The sequence below is a fragment of the Nymphaea colorata genome, chromosome 14 (genome assembly GCF_008831285.2).
Source record: "Nymphaea colorata isolate Beijing-Zhang1983 chromosome 14, ASM883128v2, whole genome shotgun sequence".
Taxonomy (NCBI): domain Eukaryota; kingdom Viridiplantae; phylum Streptophyta; class Magnoliopsida; order Nymphaeales; family Nymphaeaceae; genus Nymphaea; species Nymphaea colorata.
The window spans coordinates 10,285,335-10,306,836 of record NC_045151.1 but is presented as its reverse complement, the minus strand read 5'-3'; the positions used below and the strand labels follow the sequence as shown (position 1 = coordinate 10,306,836).

The 21,502-nt window shown below is 39.0% G+C and overlaps 1 pseudogene; it reads right to left on the bottom strand.

The window, feature by feature from the left end:
• Positions 1–2,701: 2,701 nt before the first annotated feature.
• LOC116267477 (cyclin-dependent kinase C-2-like) lies at positions 2,702–16,102 on the bottom strand (annotated as a pseudogene).
• Between the last annotated feature and the right edge of the window lie 5,400 nt (positions 16,103–21,502).

Sequence of the window (21,502 nt, the reverse complement as noted above, 5' to 3'; positions counted from 1 at the left end):
AAGAGTGATGCTACTAGTTTAATTACAGAAGTTGAAAAATAAACAATTCCTAAAGTGTGGTTGCTTGAAAGGGCAACCCTGTGTCAATTTAGATCTTTGACTTGTGATCCAACTCCTCCACTGAATGCATCCGCCCTTACATTTATCCAGAAGTGCCTGCGGCTGCAATGTCGAACTTGGAAAAAAATGAGAACAAAGAAAAACAAGGGCATAAACCTACAGCTTAGACCCACTCACGAGCAAGAACTCTAAGCTCAACTAATAAACACTTTAAAACGATATACATGAAACAGAAAATAGCCAAAATCCTTACTTGAAATCTATGTTCTCTAAATTAATTGGACCTAAATATAAGCAAATTTGAAAGACCGTGAAAGAAGCCTACACGATTCTGACTTAAGCTGTCATATCACACCCAAAATCCTAACTCAATTCAGGTAAAAGAGAGACCAATTGAAAGTTGAAACTTGTTTGGCTTCTGCAAACAATCTAATTTCTGCACATATATGTAAATTTCTCTACCAAAAATTCTCTGTTTTCGACATCAACTTTGCAACCACAGGGTCAGATCAGATTCCCTACAATAAAATAAACTAAAACCAAGGGATAAGTCTTGGGAAGCAAAACAAATCAATCATCAAATGTTAAAGTCACCCAAACATCCACAGCTTTGGAATAGAATTCTGCAGCAATCTCTGCAATTGTAGGAGATTTCCGGTGTAGAGGGTGTGGTTTCGAGCTCTCGGGCAATGTACATGCATAACACTTGGCTTCCTACTCCTACCAATTATGACAAGCTAACGAACAAAAAACACAAACAAACAAGGACAGGATTTGCCCGCCTTTGTGCAAACTTTTGCAGCCACCATTAGTTTCTGTTTCAGCCAAAAATTTATGTAAACTCACTCAAATCAAATTGGATTCCACAACTTTGTTGGGAACTCAAATAAAAACTTGATTTTGAAGTACAAGATCAAACTCTCGTGCAACATGAATCGGCTTTTCCAAAACCACTGTACACCCACAAGAACACTGATGAGTTGAGCTTTAAACTTCGACATCAGCTACATGCATCAGAAGACACAGACAATATAAAATAAATAAATAAATAAATAAATAAATAATGATAAAAAAAGTAAAAGGCTAACGACTCTTTCAAACCCTTTCCTAAGCAAACCTTAAAAGAGAAATCAACAAAAATACTACCTAGCCTTCACCAGAAAACAAATTGTGATGGAAACATGGAAAGGGGAAGATGGAAATTCATTACACTCAGCATGAGTGGAATATGTTTGAAGGGTTTCATCTATTCTATGAATGAACTAGCGGTTTGGTAATAAAAAGGACAACATTTTTCAAAAACAGAGAGGGGCTGGGAGTTCCTCATATGCCCATGAAGTCAGGAAACATTACAAGAGATGTCAAGTGTTTACTTTTAAATAGTTTATAAATCATCAATTTAAATCATAAGCAGAAAGTGTTCGTGTTGTGCAAATGATATGCCCTTCATTTACCTTCAATACCGTACAAGCATCGGGATTCATTTCGCATCAATGTTGTTGAATCTCTAGAGGGGAAGCCTTTAAATTTCCCAAAAATGAACATACAGTAATCATCCTCAACGTCTTAGGAAATCAAAAGGAAGAGCAAATATTGACCCAAGGATCGCACATCCATGAAAGATTGTCGCATTTCAATTCCTTCGAGTTCAGCCTTCATGCCATTTATCTCTTGACAGGCACCTTTTTTGTTTTTCTTGATTTTGCTTCTTTTTCTTCCTTTTTTTTCCGCATTTGGCTGTTTGCCTTTTCATTTTTTCTTGCTTTTGATTTTCTTTTTCAGGCCGACCTTCACCTTTGAGGGAATACCTCACCACCCCAAAGGCTATTACGAAGCTCCACCACTTTGGTCGTCATGTGTAGTTTTGTCACATATCAACCCGTTTCACCTTGTGGGTTTTCAACATGCCAAAAGTTCATAAGTCATTATCTTCGCGGCATAGACATAAATCACCTATATGTCTACCCGGTACTCTTGATTATTAACCTAGAGGAACAACTACACAAGCCCCGAGCCCATCTCTCAACTCTTATTTTGCTACCTGCCAATATTTTATAAGGCATTATGGCTTCTCTCTTAGGATATTTTCCTGCTAAACCCTTACAGACACTTGATCGCTAGAGTCAATAGCATCTCCTAGACTTGACTTTCTCAGTTTCATAGGATTTTTATAGATTTCCTCTTCTAATGATTGACAACAAAAAAAACTTGAAAGTTTCCTTTTACTTGGGCAGGTAGTAAGAACAAAACGAAGGCATATCATTGCATGATAAGACACTTTTAAAATGTTTTTAGGCACAATAAAAAATTTTCTCTTTCAAAAAAGTACTTGACATCAAATGGCATATCACCTGCAAGTAGGAACTCTCTTATACCAAAAGAGAAGTTTTTATGAAACCAGAATGATTTGTTGGGTAGAAGAAGAACTTCATATGCTCTCCTATAGAAGTAGGGAAGATCAAACTATCCAATTCAAAAATCGAACTATCGAATTCAAAAATCAAATACAAATCATCTATTATTACTCTATCCCCACCTATCTAATCACTCCTTCCTTGCAGAGCCCTTCTCTTCAGAACGTAGGATCACCAGTCAAGTGCACAGATATATTGAACAGATCATACTTCAGTTTGCTTCCAGACTACTGTGGCCAACCATATTGTGGATTCCGATTACCACCCATCATGTTGGGTGCCCGACCAGTACCTGAATTGCCATAAGGACCTGATTGGGGATAATTTGTAGCCCCGACGCCATAGGCACCAGCTCCAGCTCTAGGAGGGCCACCTCCTGGCATACTAGTTCCAGCATAACCAGGACCTCGGCCTTGAGGTCGATAAGGTCCAGTAGCATATCCACCAGCTTGATGCTGTTGAGGATGCTTTAATTTCTGCCTCTTGGCTGTTTCTTTGTACTGCCATTGCTGTTGTCTTTTCTTCTTGGTCTGGAACTCATTAGATGACTCGTATTTGGGCAAGCTAAGAGGAAGGCCAGAATTGGCTATCAAAAGGCCATCAATTGTGACACTTTGTATAAACAAAAGATTTTGTACCTTTTAGGGTCACATGGCAACGGATCACACCAGAAATACTCAGCATCAAGTGCATCTTTTGCAGATATCCTCTGAAAAGAAGAAAATGAAACCATTAATGGACAAACACAAACAGCAGAGGATGCAAGGAGAAAAAAAGGTTAATATCAACAGAAAAGAAAAAAACTGGAGAAATGCAAGAACATCAAGGAAGAATACATATTATCTCAACAAGATAAATATCATAGCTAGGAGGAAGGTGTTGTACCAACACATCTAAACTCTAGTCTCTAGTTTTGACTTCAAAGCAGCTGGAGAACCCCTTGTAAATAGAAATAACGAGACACAGAATGCAAATTGAAACAGAACATGCAGTCTTAGTATTTCAATATGTACAATAATAGAATTCTTCCTGACAAAATTCAAAGAGAAATTTTAGAAAGTTATAAGAAAAAAAGGGGATGCTGCTGTAGTTCCCCAACTCTCTGTCTCTCCCCTACCCCCACCCAACCAAAAAAAAAAAAAAACTGTTCAAGCAAAAAGATTTTCATTGTGTACTCCTTCTCTCTCTCTCTTTTCTCCTAAAAACCCTCCCTTGCTGCCCTTTCTTTTTCAATTTTAACCAAAAACAATGTTAAAAAAAAAAAGCCGAATCCAGATATGTCCCTGTAATTGCAGTGCTGCATCTGTGGTATGGGGAGTACAGGGACCATACCCTCATTCGAATGTGACTTAGCAGGGAACTGATTAGTTGGCTAGTCGGATTAACTATTCACTAGCTGGACATCATAGCAAGCATCGTTTTAAACCTTAGGTCCTTAACTCCAGCTTGTTCCAGAAACAAGAAATGACAACACTGAATGCTGAATAATTGCTGGCAACATTCTTCCAATGACATCCCACGGGACAACGACAAGTTAAAAAACAGACCACAATCCGACCAGCCAAATGCTTGCTATGATGTCCAGCTAGTGAATAGTTCATGTCAAATACTAACCAAACATCGCAGTTATTTCATTTTGGTAGATTAAAAGACGCTAGTTGGGAAATTCATAATTTTCCAGAAAGCTATCAAAAGCACTAGCAGCAAGACGTTTAGAATCAAGTGAAGTAGTCACAAAATGCTTTAGTGCCACAACCTCACCTCTTGACACCCTGTTCACAAATGCAGACTGAAATAGTAACTCGACAATGAGAATGGGCAGAGAACTACATAACTGCGGGAGATTTTTCTTATATTACTCTCATCACCACAAGTGGCTTGCAAAAAAGACATGGTACCGAACAAACGAAGCTTGGAGGCCAACAATAGGAATATTTATATGACTTGACAATACAATGGCCATGTATCATGTATGATTTTTGCAGAAAAGAAATTAGAACAATAAATATTCACTCAAAAAACTTCAACTTGGAAAAATCTTGTAAAGGTTATTATTCATGTTTATAGGAGGTCTTTCCTTTTCAGCACCACGCACACACACACACACGCGCGGAGAGAGAGAGAGAGAGAGAGGGAGAGGCTGTTGCAAGAGTAACCAAACAATAAACTAAAACCTTCATCACTTTTTGCTGCAAAAGGAAATCCAAGGAAATACTAGTACACAGTTCATTTGATTTTGGAGTTTGTGATTTCTCTATCATTAGAATCCACAAATAAGAGATCATGCCCTATCTAGAAATAAAGACATTTACATGCACAGAGCTACTTAACAAATAAGAAGTAGAGACTCGTTCTCCAGACGTAGGGAAACTACCGAGCTCACTGTCAAAACAAGAAAGAGATTAACTGCTATGGGAGCCCAAAGTTAGAAACTTACGAACTTGACAAGTCTATAATAAATCTAACAGTAAAACTGCTAAGGACACCCAAGGCCAAACTTGCAATGTTATTTGCATAGTGTCATTCGTTTTGCAAGGACGTTCAGATCTGGAGCAGGATTCACCACTTAATAATTATAAGAATTCAAGGAGTAGGTTTGCTACTCCCACTTGCCAGAACTCAGATCCATACACTAAATCATTTGTCACAAAAAGTTCAAACCTCCAAAACTATGAGAAAATAGCAAGGTGATACCTGAGATGGGTCAAGAGTTAGCATCCGCTCCAACAACTCCAAAGCCTATCGATCGAAGCTGAAAGCAAAAATAACTGCATCTCAGGTGCACATTTACTTCTAAGTAAAATGAAAACAATAACAATAATAAGATGGTAAAGCACTGATAAACCGCAAAACTAAACAAACACAAAATAAAAAAAAATGTGAAAAAAAGAACTCCTCAAGACAAATTCTCACTACAAATCATTGTAAACCTGATTCATATGTTTTGTGCTTACTGCTTAAAAACATCTCTAAGATGCCTCTTCATTGGTCTTGAAGGCTTGAAATTATTGGACCAAGGAATCTTTGAAACTCCCGGCCGGTTAACCTCATCAGTTGATCCGCACAGTTCAAATATTTTATTCAACTGCTCTGGCTAGAATTATCAGGAAAAGGAAAGTTTCAATCATATAGAAGAAGAGGAGGACCAACATAGAATATAAAATGGAAACATCATGGGTGGTTTCTCTAGGGCGGGGGGGGGGGGGGGGGTGCGTATGTGAGGGGAACATAGGGATTTGTTTTACACCTCCTTATTGAGTTTGTTTTAGTCAGACCACTTTGACCAACTCAGAATGATCTCATAGAGAAGAAGAGGAGGACCAACATAGAATATATAATGAAAACAGTATGGATGGGGTCTGTACTCGTGTATGTGTTTTGGGGGGGTGGGTGGAGTGGGGAAGGCGAATATATGGATTTGTTTTACACCTCCTTATTGATTTTATTTTTGCAGGCGACGTTGATCAACTGAAACTGACCTGTCTAGACTTAGTTCTCACCAGTCTCCATTTTCACAACGAGGAACCTACTGTCAAACTCAGAAGTAGACACATGTTGGGCCCTCAAAAAGATAGTACAAGTCAGTTGACTAAAAATAAAATCATTAAGTAAAAAAAACAGAAATTTAAAGTGACAAAGGTAGTAACAAACATAACATATTGTTGCAAGCCAAGTACACCACATTCACCCACTGAATGTAAGATCACATAATACACACACACACATACATATAAACAATGTTGTAAAAGGCGCACTGTACGACCTATATGCCATATCGTAATGTATCGTAACATTATTTTTTTAAATTCATAAAAAAGAACAATCAGAAAGATAGAGAAAATTCAGAAAAAATCATGAAAAACATGTTCTATAATGAACATTCATGATTCATCATTCATAAGTCATAATATGTTAAGAACACATTAAACAAATATCTTCATAAACTTTAGAAAATAATGAAAATTTATGTAAACCACTAAATTGAGAAACACAAAAGCCCTCTTTTTAACAAATACAAATGGATTTCCAACGAGTAAATTTGCCTTCAAACCGGCAGTTTCTCCGTCAATTTATTTGGAAATTGCTCTCCAAAACCAGCAAAAACTCCCCCTTCCCAAAGTTCTTAGAAAACGATCAAAAGGGACACCGTGCCCCTTTCTTAAAAATAGCTCCGTATTGTAAGATATTGACTGTATCAGTCTTATCGTATGATACAGCAGCCATATCATTCCGATACACCTACAATACACATGCAAATCATGTGCATCATAAGTGTATCACATAGGTTTTGCTGCCCTATATGACATGTATTATACAATACGGCTCTATATCATACGATACAAATAACACTGCATATAAATATAAAAAAGAGGGCGCCCATGCACTAGAAGACCAATTAAGCCCTATGACTTTCAGGCCTAGTCAACAAAGCACCAAGCAGGCCAGCTACTCAACAGGTCAAATGGCATTTGAGGACAATAATTTTTAAAATTATCTTTTTCATAAGACGTCTGCCTGTACAGTTAATCCATCCCCTCTCATGTCAGTTACTACTAACTCTGGAAACCATTATCAATCCCAAAAATTATAAGACAGCAAAAAAGGGGAGGTTGATGACTTTTCTTGGCGTTTTTCATTTTAAATTCAAATGTTACATCATGAAAAAAATTTAATGCATGAGGATAAAAAGTTAAAAATTATAGATTAAGTGTTGGAACTTGGTGAGCAAAGTAATACATGTATAATTTTTCGGCTATTTTCAGTTGTGAATCACTAAGTTGGATTAGTTTCATCTGCTTTGTATCCAATGCTATGGTTTACATTCCGAAAAATCATAAGCTTGTGCAGGCACCTCATTCTTTCCAGGCAAGATTGGCTTCCCATTTAGTAGCTCATCAAAAATACAACCAACCGACCACATGTCCACAGCTGGCCCATACATAGTGGAGCCAAGCAGCAACTCTGGAGGTCTGCCAATGAATTCAACAATTAGAAAAGAGAAACTATGTTCCAAAACCAACAGCAACGTCATTGACAACAAGATATGACAGGTTACCTGTACCAAAGAGTTATGAAAGGGTTTGTGAGATTTCCATTATGGTCACAAGACAAAGATCTAGCCAAGCCAAAATCTGCAAGCTTTAAATGCCCTTCATTGTCAATTAGAAGATTGGAACCTGCACAGGAGAGAAAGCAAGACGCCAAAGTAGTTAGAAGGGAAACAAACAAGTCCAGAAGACATTGCAGTATATTCTATGGGGTGAAAACAACAACAATGCTGTCCAGTGACCTTTAATATCACGATGAAGAACTTGATTAACATGGAAATAGTGAAGTCCCGTTAACAGCTGCCTCATGTAACACTGAGATATACATAGAAAAATTCATATAAATAAGAATATATTCAATTGAGGTACTGACCACAATTAAGTGTGTTAAAATGAATTTCTTAAGCTAAAGAGAAGTTTGCCTTCATCTGGGGAACTGTAAACCGCATTCCAGGTCTATCTGATAACCCACTCAAATCATGGTCCATGTATTCAAATACCATATAAATGCTTCCCTTGTATTTATTGCCATCTGCACAAAAATTAATGTCTCAAAATGTAATAGATAAAGGAAAAAATATGATAACGGAATTTTAAATGCACAAAGAAATACCTGGCCTTCCGTGTTCATCTTTTTCAGGTCTTGCGAATTAGATATAGAGAATATAAGATCAATGACCAACTAAAGTCATCACAATTGAAGAATACCTTGTTGAGGAAATAGAACCTGGATATGTCACAATCTCTTTTAACTGAATGATGTTCTCATGATGAAGTTTCTTTAAAATTTTGATTTCACGTATATTGGTTATAGCAAACTGCAATTGTAACAAAAAAAAGTCAAAACTAAACAAAATGTATCCATCATAAAAAAATGTCCTATTAGATAGTAAAGTAGCTAATTGGCATACTCCTCTCTCATTGTCCATGCGTATCTTTTTCAAAGCAACAATCTCGCCTGTTTTGATCTCCCTGGCCATGTACACTTGACTGCACTTCCAAGAGCAATGAGAAGAAGATGCTCATCATTATTGGAGTGTTCAGGGGCAGAGCGAAGGCAACAAGGAACTTGGCCCCACTTAAAAATAAAAAATAATAAAAAAATTACATACAAATAAAAAAAAACACTTGTCGAATTTTGAAAAATGATATTTCGGTTCTTATTTTGAATAATTCGTACCTCTTCAAAAAAATGATCGATCCGCCATGTCAACAATTGAGCCTATAAGTTAGCCATTAAAATACAAGAGGCTGCTAGTTAGCTGCCGGGTTCAGAAAATGCCCAACTTGGGGCTGCCACCATCACGTTAACGTTGTTGGCTGGTTGCCTGGAAATGGCCAGTCTTGTATGAAGACTTTCATATGCCAAACTTTGGATCCTAATACAGGAATTCATAATAAAATGATAAACTGCAATAGTTAGTTCCCCACTGCACATATTTATTAATTAATCGATAATTATTGACCTTATTAATTAGAAATTAGTGACCGATCAGTCACAAGCATGACCTGAATGGGTTACGTCCCAGGCGAATAATCGTAAAGCCGTTGAAGTCGTGCTGAGAATAGACAGGTTATTGATTTCTACCTCAGAACACTTCAAGTAAAACCTAAAAATTTGATTATGAAAAATAAACAAGAAATTTGAAAACAAAAATCAGATGAAAAAAATTAAAATAATTTTTCATAAATGACATACGTTGAACTAATTATATAGTATAATATACGCATTCAAACCTGTGAGATTGGAATCTGTCTTTTTGAAAACATAATAAACTATTGCTTAAAGTCGGACCTTGTATATGGTTTCTCATGATCTGAATCCAAACCTTAAATAACAGGAAATTCTCTATAATCTGGTAAATTAAAACAATACAAAAGTGTTAAAAAATTAAAACAATACAAAAGTATTAAAAGTCATAACAAAGTACCGACATGCTAATATAGTTGTTAAAGAGTGTTTCTGCAATATTAGAAAGTTGAATAGTAGTTCTTTAAATATTTTTTTATATTTAGTGGACTGATTTTGTAATTGTTATGTTGCCAACCCTAATCTCTTTTAATGAGATTAGGGTCACGTGAATAAGCAAGAAAGTGTTTTCCTCTCTCTCTCTCTCTCTCGTTCCCTTCTTCCTCCAATATTCAACATGGTATCAGAGCTTTAGACCTAGGGCTGTGTGATCTAGGGTTTCACGGCTAGGGTTCCCTTCTCCTCTCATCTCTCATCTCTTCCGCCAAACTAGGGTTTCACACCTAGGGTTCTTGTTGTTTACAAAACAAGCAAGTTGATTGGTTGGTTGGATAGGGGCTAATCACGTTTTTAACATGTGAAAACGTGATTAGCACCCTTGTGTTGCTGCTGCTGTCGTGAAGTTGCTGAAAGCTGCTGCCGTTGAAGCTTATCACGTAGCTGAAATGGTGAATCAGATTAGACTTTGCTGCAAAATCAAATCTAACTCAAGTGCAGCCATGGAAGATGTTCAGGCCAAAGAATGTCGGATCTGCTAGGGCAGTCTGATTTGTTTAGCCGTGTGGTGCCTGGTGGATTCTCACAGGCAAAGGTATGTCGTGTGGGCAGGTTCAGTCTTTTTCCTGCATCGTTGAAGTGAGACAAGTTTGAAATTGTATGGAGTAGGCAGATTTCTGTTTTCTCTCTGCATCGTTGAAGTGAGACAGGTTTTCTCTACTGTCAAACTTGTGCTTGTTTGCTACCTATTATCGACATCTGAAAGTGCTGCCTGCTATCCACGTCTGAAAACAGTCCGCCAATTTGCTTTGTGTTTGTGTTCAACCTGATCCTTAAGTGGATCTCGTGGAGGTTATTGTTGCTGTAATCAGATTTTTATGTTGACCGTGTGGGGCAGAGTCAATCTATTGCTTGTGGATATAATTTGATGTGAGAAGTAGAATGATCTACAGATCGTGGATATGAAATCTATAAGTTGAGGTCTCATTAGTTGTGGATTGCTGCTAATCGTAAAGTTCCTGCTTGTGTTGCTGCCATCGGCTGAAATTATTTTGTTGAGTTGCTGCCTAAGTTTGTGCCTATGTTGCTGCCTGTTTTAGTGAATTTCTGAGTTGATGATTAGAGCCATAAGTGTGTTCCAGATTCTTCTATGCTGTCGTGCCTTGGTTGAAGTGAACTACTGCACCTTATACATACATATTGTGAGTACAATTCTGGTTGGAATTTTACTATGGCTGATGGTAATGTGTCTGAGGGTTCCAATACCTCCCAAAGTATTCGGATGCACTTGCTTTGCACACATCCTAGGCCCAGACAAAAACAAACTTGCTGCCCAAGCCATCAAATGTGTATTTATTGGATACTCTGCAAATAAAAAAGGATATAAGTGCTTTGATCCCCAGACCAAGAAAGAGATTATCAGTGCGGATGTTACATTCTTTGAGTCTCGTCCTTATTTTTCTCCTTCGAGTCCTCCGTCTGAGATGCCTATACCGGTTCCTCTTCCTATTCCACCAGTGTCACTTGAGTCGATCCTTCCATCTCAATCTATGTCATGTGAACGATTCATTGATCCTCCATTAGTTTATACTCGTTGTTTGGGTCCCTCTCTCAACCGCCCACCAGTGTCTTCTCAAGAGGTAAGCTCCACTGATAAGACTGACTCAGGTTTAAATGATGATCACACTGCAGATGATCTCCCCATTGCTATTCACAAGGGCAAGCGACAGTGCACACTACATCCGATTTCTAATTCTGTCTCTACTGACCATTTGAGTACAAGTTTGGTGCAGTTTGATCGAGCTTTGTCTAACCACATCATCCCGTCTTTTCACCATCAAGCCTTGTTAGATTCAAGGTGGCGGCAAGCCATGCAGGAGGAAATGGATGCTCTTATCTCTTGGGAGACTTGGGATTTGGTGGATCCACCAATGCACTGTAATGTGGTTGGCTCCAAATGGGTGTTCACCATCAAGTATCATTCTGATGGTTCAGTTGAACGGTTCAAGGCACGTCTTGTTGCTAAAGGATATACACAGACTTATGGCGTTGACTTTTTCGAGACTTTTTCGCCCGTGGCTCAGTTGGGCACTATTCGACTGATTATATCTCTTGTTGTCCAGCGAGAGTGGCCGCTATTTCAGCTGGATGTGAAAAATGCTTTTCTGTATGGAGACCTGTCTGAAACCGTCTATATGCAACAACCACCTGGTTTTGAGCGACAAGGGGAGTGTTCCAAGGTATGCAAATTAAAGAAGGCTATTTATGGACTTAAACAAAGTCCTCGTGCATGGTTCCATAAGCTAACTGAGGTTTTATCTAAGTGTGGATTTCAACGATCCCAGCTTGATCATTCATTGTTTATCAAGCGAGGCACATCTAGTATAGTGATATTGATTGTATATGTGGATGATATTGTTCTCACTAGAGAAAGTAATCAAGAAATAGCTCAGATAAAGGAGTTTTTACAACAAAACTTTGTCACAAAAGACCTTGGACAACTCCGTTATTTTCTTGGTAATGAGGTGGCTCGTAGTAGTAAATGAATTATAGTGTCTCAACGAAAATATGCTCTTGATCTTCTGCAAGAAACATGTTTATTGGGAGCTAAACCTACCACACTTCCCATGAATCCCCGAATTCATATACATGATGATGAATCAAAGCCTTTTGACTCTAGATCTTACAGAACTCTTATAGGGAAACTGCTGTATTTGACGGTCACTCACCCCGACATTAGCTTTGTTGTGAATAAACTACATGGAAAAGCAAGAAGCATACTTGTCAATTCATGGAAAAGCCTCGAAAGGTTCATTGGGATGCTGCTCTAATGATTGTCAGATACTTGAAATCAGCCCCCAGAAAGGGGTTATGGTTTAAAAAGGGAGAAGGTGTTGACATCGAAGCGTATAGTGATGCTGATTATGCAGGATCTATAGATGACAGGAAGTCTACCACAGGTTTTTGTGTCTTTGTGGGAGGTACTTATTTCTTGGAGGAGCAAGAAGCAGAATGTAGTGGCTTGATCTAGTACTGAGTCGGAATATAGGGCTATGGCTCAAACTGCAGCTGAAATGTCATGGGTCAGATCATTACTTTTAGAGTTGGGTGTTTCAGTGAATCTCCCAATGAAGATGTATTGTGACAACAAGGCGGCTACCTATATTGCTAACAATCCTGTTTTTCATGAAAAGACAAAACATATTGAAGTGGATTGCCACTATGTTCGGGATTTAGTTCAAGAATGAATTATTAGCACTATTCATGTCTCCTCTGAAGATCAGGCAGCTGATATGTTTACCAAGGCTCTTCCCATAGGCGATTTCCTGAGAGGTTGTAACAAGCTGAGCATGATTGATATCTATGCTCCAGCTTGAGGGGGAGTGTTAAAGAGTGTTTCTGCAATATTAGAAAGTTGAATAGTAGTTCTTTAAATATTTTCTTATATTTAGTGGATTGATTTTGTAATTGTTATGTTGCCAACCCTAATCTCTTTTAAGATGAGATTAGGGTCACGTGAATAAGCAAGAAAGTGTTTTCCTCTCTCTCTCTCTCTCTCTCTCTCGTCCCCTTCTTGCTCCAATATTCAACATAGATTAACAAACATGCTTTACCAGGGATGGTCCAGATGGGAGGTAGGATAAAGTGAAGTGGTAGAGCTGGTGACAAGGTGAACGACAGAATCCTGGGGGGGATGATAAAAGGAAGCGTGAAGGAGAGCAGGGTCTGAAGTCTCTCCCTGCTCGTCCTCTTCGTCTACATTCTGTAGTCTTTGTCTTTATGAGCTACAGCAACAAGCTTCCTTCAAATGAAATATTTAGAGAGAGAGAGAGAAAGAGAGAAAGAGAGAGAGAGAAAGAAGAATTACCTCTTCTCAACATGAAAAAAAGAAACAAAGAGAATAAGGCCTTTGATGAAATCTTCAGGACACACATCGTCTAAATGCTTGCCAACAATTGATGGAGCATTTGCAAGATTGATCACCTATCAAGAATATATATAGTTAATAAATAATACAGCACAACTGAAACTTAAATGCAACAGTACATGCCAACTAGAAGGAATGCATGCATAATACTCTAAGGAGACCAAAAGCGTGGCCAATAGAGAAGCCATTGCTAAGTAGCTACATGTTGGTCCATTCATTGGAACATTCAAGCTTGATGACAACCTCATCTATAGGGCTCCAATTTGGCCCCCAGTGCCTACAAAGAGTTGGATGAACTTCACGTACATCCAAAATGCCAATGGTTTATGATTAGGCAAAATAAGACATTTGACAATCAGAACCCACAATAAGGAGATTCCTCTAAATCTTGCTCTCAACCCTGTCAACAACCAAATCTAGTAAACTCTTGGAGGATAACCTCATCTTATGTTCCCCAAGGGACACATTTACTGAAAACAAGCTTGTAGTGGTTTCATTGAAATAAAAAGATCAAGTAAAGAAAAAATAAGAAAAACACACTCTCTCCCTATCCCCATGAAATCTACACAAGATCAAAAAATGCTCACCATGACAAAGGCAAAATCACCCTCTCGTTCACACATGTAAGTTCCAGTCCATGCTTTGCCCTTCATTGTCAATTAGAAGATCGGAACCTGCACAGGAGAGAAAGCAAGACGCCAAAGCAGTTAGAAGGGAAACAAACAAGCCCAGAAGGCATTGCAGTATATTCTATGGGGTGAAAACAACAACAATGCTGTCCAGTGACCTTTAATATCACGATGAAGAACTTGATTAACATGGCAATAGTGAAGCCCCGTTAACAGCTGCCTCATGTAACACTGAGATATACATAGAAAAATTCATATAAATAAGAATATATTCAATTGAGATACTGACCACAATTAAGTGTGTTAAAATGAATTTCTTAACCTAAAGAGAAGTTAGCCTTTATCTGGGGAACTGTAAACCGCATTCCAGGTCTATCTGAAAACCCAGTCAAGTCATGGTCCATGTATTAAAATACCATATAAATGCTTCCCTTGCATTTATTGCCATGTGCACAAAAATTTGATCTCCCTGGCCATGTACACTTGACTGCACTTCCAAGAACAATGAGAAGAAGATGCTCATCATTATTAGAGTGTTCAGGGGCAGAGCCAAGGCAACAAGGACCTTGGCCTCACTTAAAAACAAAAAATAATAAAAAATTTACATATAAATTAAATAGAAAACACTTGTCTTGTTTTCAAAAATGATATTTCGGTTCATATTTTGAATAATTCGTACCTCTTCAAGAAAAAATTTCTGGCTCCACCCTTTGGTGTCGTGGCGAAAGAACACGGTGATCGATCCACCACGTCAACAATTGAGCCTATAAGTTAGCCATTAAAATACAAGAGGCTGCTAGTTAGCTGCCGGGTTCAGCAAATGCCCAACTTGGGGCTGCCACCATCACCTTAACGTTGTTGGCTGGTTGCCTGGAAACGGCCAGTCCTGTATGAAGACTTTTATATGCCAAACTTTGGATCCTAATACAGGAATTCATAATAAAATGATAAACTGCAATAGTTAGTTGCCCACTGCACATATTTATTAATTAATCGCAAATTAATGACATTATTAATTAGAAATTAGTGACCGATCAGTCATAAGCATGACCTCAACGGGTTAAGCCACAGGCAAATAATCGTAAAGCCGTTGAAGTCATGCTGAGAATAGAGAGGTTATTGATTTCTACCTCAGAACACTTCAAGTAAAACTTAAAAATTTGATTATGAAAAATAAACAAGAAATTTGAAAACAAAAATCAGATGAAAAAAATTAAAATCATTTATCATAAATGACATACGTTGAACTAATTATATAGTACAATATACGCATTCAAACATGTGAGATTGGAATCTGTCTTTTTGTAAACATAATAAACTATTGCTTAAAGTCGGACCTAGGATATGGTTTCTCATGATCTGAATCCAAACCTTAAATAACCGGAAATTCTCTATAATCTGATAAAATTAAAACAATACAAAAGCGTTAAAAAATTAAAACAATACAAAAGTGTTAACAGTCATAAGAAAGTACCGACATGCTAATATAGATTAACAAACATGCTTTACCAGGGATGGTCCAGATGGGAGGTAGGATAAAGTGAAGTGGTAGAGCTGGTGACAAGGTGAACGACAGAATCCTGGAGGGGATGATAAAAGGAAGCATGAAGGAGAGGAGGGTTTGAAGTCTCTCCCTGCTCGTCCTCTTCGTCTACATTTTGTAGTCTCCGTCTCTCTGAGCTACAGCAACAAGCTTCCTTCAAATGAAATATTTATAGAGAGAGAGAGAGAGAGAGAAAGAAGAATTACCTCTTCTCAACATGAAAAAAAGAAACAAAGAGAATAAGGCCTTTGATGAAATCTTCAGGACACTCATCGTCTAAATGCTTGCCAGCAATTGATGGAGAAATTGCAAGATTGATCACCTAACAAGAGTATATATAGTTAATAAATAATACAGCACAACTGAAACTTAAATGCAACAGTACATGCCAACTAGAAAGAATGCATGCATAATACTCTAGGGAGACCAAAAGTGTGGCCAATAGACAAGCCATTGCTAAGTCGCTACATGTTGGTCCATTCATTGGAACATTCAAGCTTGACAACAACCTCATCTATAGAGCTCCAATTTGGCGAGCAGAAAGATAAAATTTGGAAATTCTGAGTTCCTGCACCAAGTCGGTCCCTAACCTCTGCAAAATCGCGGGTGGAACTAGCAGTTTTGTGCAGTTTGAGGAAAATAAGAGTCCAGTAAGTGGGAAGTGAAGATCGAACACATGGAACAAATGGATATTATGTTAGACCAAAAAATGCACATTTACTACCTCATATATAAACAAGTCAAAAGGTTCTTCAAGAGTGATGCTACTAATTTAATTACAGAAGTTGAAAAATAAACAATTCCTAAAGTGTGGTTGCTTGAAAGGGCAACCCTGTGTCAATTTAGATCTTTGACTTGTGCTCCAACTCCTCCACTGAATGCATCCGCCCTTACATTTATCCAAAAGTGCCTGCGGCTGCAATGACGAACTTGAAAAAAAATGAGAACAAAGAAAAACAAGGGCATAAACCTACAACTTAGACCCACTCACGAGCAAGAACTCTAAGCTCAACTAATAAACACTTTAAAACGATATACATGAAATAGAAAATAACCAAAATCCTTATTTGAAATCTATGTTCTCTAAATTAACTGGACCTAAATATATGCAAATTTGAAAGACCGTGAAAGAAGCCTACACGATTCTGACTTAAGCTGTCATATCACACCCAAAATCCTAACTCAATTCAGGTAAAAGACATACCAATTGAAAGTTGAAACTTGTTTGGTTTCTGCAAGCAATCTAATTTCTGCACATATATGTAAATTTCTCTTTCAAAAATTCACTGTTTTCGACATCAACTTTGCAACCACAGGGTCGGATCAGATTCCCTACAATAAAATAAACTAAAACCAAGGGATAAGTCTTGGGAAGCAAAACAAATCAATCATCAAATGTTAAAGTCACCCAAACATCCACAGCTTTGGAATAGAATTCTGCAGCAATCTCCGCAATTGTAGGATGCCACATCAAATTGGATGCCACAACTTTGTTGGGAACTCAAATAAAAACTTGATTTTGAAGTACAAGATCAAACCCTCATGCAACGTGAATCGGCTTTTCAAAAACCACTGTACATCCACAAGAACACTGATGAGTTGAGCTTTAAACTTCGACATCAGCTACATGCATCAGTAGACACGGACATTGTAAAAAAAAAAAAAATGATAAAAAAATAAAAGGCTAACGACTCTTTCAAACCCTTTCCTAAGCAAACCTTAAAAGAGAAATCAACAAAAATACTGCCTAGCCTTCACAAGAAAACAAATTGTGATGGAAACATGGAAAGGGGAAGATGGAAAATTCATTACACTCAGCATGAGTGGAATATGTTTGAGGGGTTTCATCTATTCTATGAATGGACTAGCGGTTTGGTAATAAAAAGGACAACATTTTTCAAAAACAGAGAGGGGCTGGGAGTTCCTCATATGCCCATGAAGTCAGGAAACATTACAAGAGATGTCAAGTGTTTACTTTTAAATAGTTTATAAATCATCAATTTAAATCATAAGCAGAAAGTGCTCGTGTTGTGCAAATGATATGCCCTTCATTTACCCTCAATATCGTACAAACATCGGGATTCATTTCGCATCAATGTTGTTGAATCTCTAGAGGGAAAGCCTTTAAATTTCCCAAAAATGTAGATAAAGTAATTGTAGAAACTCACAGCGAAAGGAGAGAAAGAAGAGCCAACACAAAGTTTACGTGGAAAACCTCAAAAAGAGGTGAAAAACCACGGGGAAGCTCTAACCTAGGGGCAAAACCGCAACCCTAGGAGAGAGGAAAACTTCATTCACTTAATCAACAATTACAATAAGTGAGAGTTATGTAGAGGGAGGAAGAGAGGCCCGCCTAGGGAACCGAGCCCGTCCTCGGTTCCCTATAACACTGAATTCTAACACTCCCCCTCAAGCTTGGCATACATGTCAAACATGCCAAGCTTGCTAACATTCTTTTCAAATTGAGATGTACATAAGGCCTTAGTTAGAACATCTGCAATTTGATCTTCAGACTTCATATAAGGAAGAATCAACTCCTTCGAATCTATGCGCTCACGTATGAAGTGGCGATCTATCTCCACATGTTCGGTTCTGTCATGCAGGACGGGATTATTTGTCAGGTTAATAGCAGACTTATTGTCACAATATATTTTCATTTTCTCATCAATTTCAATTCCGATATCTGCTAGAAGAATCTTTAGCCATAACATCTCTGTAACTCCCATAGCAACTGCCCTGTATTCAGCCTCAGCACTGGATCTAGAACAGACCTCCTGTCTTTTACTCCTCCATACCACCAGGTTACCCTCTAGAAAGATGCAGTACCCTGTGGTAGACCTTCTGGTATCCGTGCAACCAGCCCAATCGGCGTCCGAGTATCCTTCAATATCAAGTTTGTCCTGCCGTGTATACAGTAACCCTTTACCTGGGTTATTCTTCAGGTACCCCAACACTCTTTCTGCACTCTTCCAGTGACAATCCGTAGGAGCATGCATAAACTGACTCAACACATTTACAGCATAAGTAATATCAGGGCGAGTAAGAGTAAGATAAATAAGCTTACTAACTAGCCTATGATACCGTCCTTTTCATTCCTCATCCAGGATGTTACAAGTTTTGATACTTATCTTCGTACCTGACTCCATTGGAGTTAGAAAGGGCCTGCATCCTAGTTTACCTGTCTCTTTCAGGAGGTCCAGAGTGTACTTCCTTTGGCTCATAACAAGCCCTGTCTCTGATCGTGCAATCTCTATTCCCAGAAAGTACCTTAATTTTCCCAGATCTTTAAGGTCAAATTCAGCAGCTAACCTCTCCTTCATCTTCCTTTTATCTTCTTCATCATCGCCTGTGACAATCATATCATCAACATACACAAGAAGGATGCTCACCAGACCGCTTCTCTGCTTAACGAACAAAGTATGATCACCGTTTCCTTGTTTGTACCCATTGTCTTCATTACCACCCTCAGTCTTTCAAACCACGCTCTAGGAGACTGCTTCAGGCCGTACAGGGCCTTCTTGAGATGACAGCATTTTCCACTTTGAGCATATCCTGGAGGCATGTTCATATAGACCTCCTCTTCTAGATGACCGTTCAAGAAGGCGTTCTTGACATCAAGTTGGTCCATGGCCCACTTATTTTGCACTGCAAGTGCCAAAATGACCCTCATAGTCTTCAGTTTCACAACAGGAGCAAAGGTTTCAAGATAGTCAATTCCGTACTTTTGGTTGAACCCCTTAGCAACCAGACGAGCATTATACCGTTCCACAGTGCCATCAGGTTTATACTTCACACTAAACACCCACTTGAAACCAACTAAGTGAGTCCCCTTGGGAATATCTACCACTTCCCACGTGTTGTTCTTTGTCAAGACATCCATCTCCTCTGTCATAGCCTGAAGCCATTTAGGATCCTCTCTAGCATCTTCCACACCCCTGGGAATCACAGACATAGACAGAGTAGTAATAAAGCATTTGTATTCTTTACTGAGTTTTGAATACGAGACAAATCTCTTAATAGGGTGAGAAGTACATGACCTGGTCCCCTTGCGCAGGGCTATGGGAAGCTCTTCATTCATTTGACTTGGTTCATCCGGGGAACTGACAGGATTGGGATTGGTTACATCAACAGTCTCAACCACATCTTTCTTCTTTCTAGTATAAACCTGCCCAAACAAATGATCACGGGATGTGGGCTGATAAACCACAGGGCCCCCTTTCACATGGGTGTCTGTATCATTTCTGCATGTATCTTCCACACTGTGACTAAGTTTGTAGTCCAAGAAGTCCGTAAACTGAATAAACTGAGTTGGAGAATACTCTTCCACACTGTCCCCTATACACTCTCCCTGAAGAGGATTCGTAGGAAAATACGCCTCATGTTCATGAAAGGTAACATCCCGAGAGACATAGATTTTGGAGGTAGTGGGGTCAATACATTTATATCCCTTCTGAGTGGAGGAATACCCCAAGAAGACAGCTTTGACAGACCGAGGGTCAAGTTTCTTGATGGTGGGACTATGGTTATGAACAAAGCAAACACACCCAAACACCCGAGGAGTAAGAGGCCATGGGTTATGAGTGGGACAGAGTAAGGAGTACGACCATTCAACACACGAGTGGGCATACGGTTGATGAGGTGGGCATACCACTAGTGAGGAGAGCATCGCCCCAGTAGCGCTTAGGAACATGCCTGTGGAACATAATAGCTCAGGTGACATCTAATAAATGGCGATTTTTCCGTTCGGCCACGCCATTTTGAGGAGGAGTATAACTGCAGGACGTCTCATGAACAATACCCTTGCCCTGCAGGAAGTCATCCAAGGATTGGGAGACATACTCCCTGGCATTATCAGTACGGAGAGTCTAAACAGAGGTCTGAAATTGATTTTCGACAAAGGCAACAAAATTTTTTACAATGACAGGAACCTCACTACGTTCTTTCAACAAGTACACGAACGTAAAACGGGAGTAGTCATCAATCAGAGTCATAAAGTAATGAAAACCACGACAAGTGGGTACTCCCGAAGGACCCCAAACATCAGAGTGAACCAAGGCAAAAGGACGAGTGGTTTTATTGATAGAAATAGAGTACGAAGCCCTGACATGCTTAGCAAGCTGACACATTTCACATGTGAAGGAGTCCATGGAAACAGAAGTAAACAACCTAGGAAACAACTTCTTAATCAGCTGGAATGGGAGATGTCCAAGACGCTCGTGCCATCTCATAATGCTAGACCTATCCTCCACGCCCGTGAACTGTCTGGTTGTGGCTGAAATGAGAGCAGAGGCAACCTGTACGGGCAGTCTGTAGAGGCCATCAATAACCGAACCAATCCCAATCTTCTTCCCCGTCACCAAGTCCTGCAGGGTACAATGATCAGCAGAGAAAATTAGATTGCAGTTGAGTTCTTTGGTGATACTACTGACAGATAACAAATTCACAGGAATATTGGGAACATGAAGAGCATTATGCAGAAGATATTTATTTAATAAGGACAAACTCCCTTTTCCAGCCACAGAGATCGAGGACCCATCAGCCATAGAAACACGTTGCTGCCCTGAAGACAATTTGTACTCTTGAAACATCTTAAGGTTCCCTGTCATATGATGAGTGGCTCCACTGTCCACTACCCAATCTCCAAGTAAGGAATTACCTTGATCACTAGTCGCAACAAGAGCTTGGGCTAACTGAGCTCCCTCAAACGTGGAGGCTTCCTCCTTCGTAGTAGATAATCGGCTGATGTAAGCTTGTAACTCTTTGATTTGGTCAGCGGAAAGCTTCGGTTTTTCAGCACCGAGAGAGCTAGTGTCAGGCATAGGAGGACCCCTTCTACCAGAGGGAGGACGACCACGGGTGAGCCTCTTCTCAGGATGAAGATCCCAACAAAAATCAACAGAGTGGCCCAACTTGT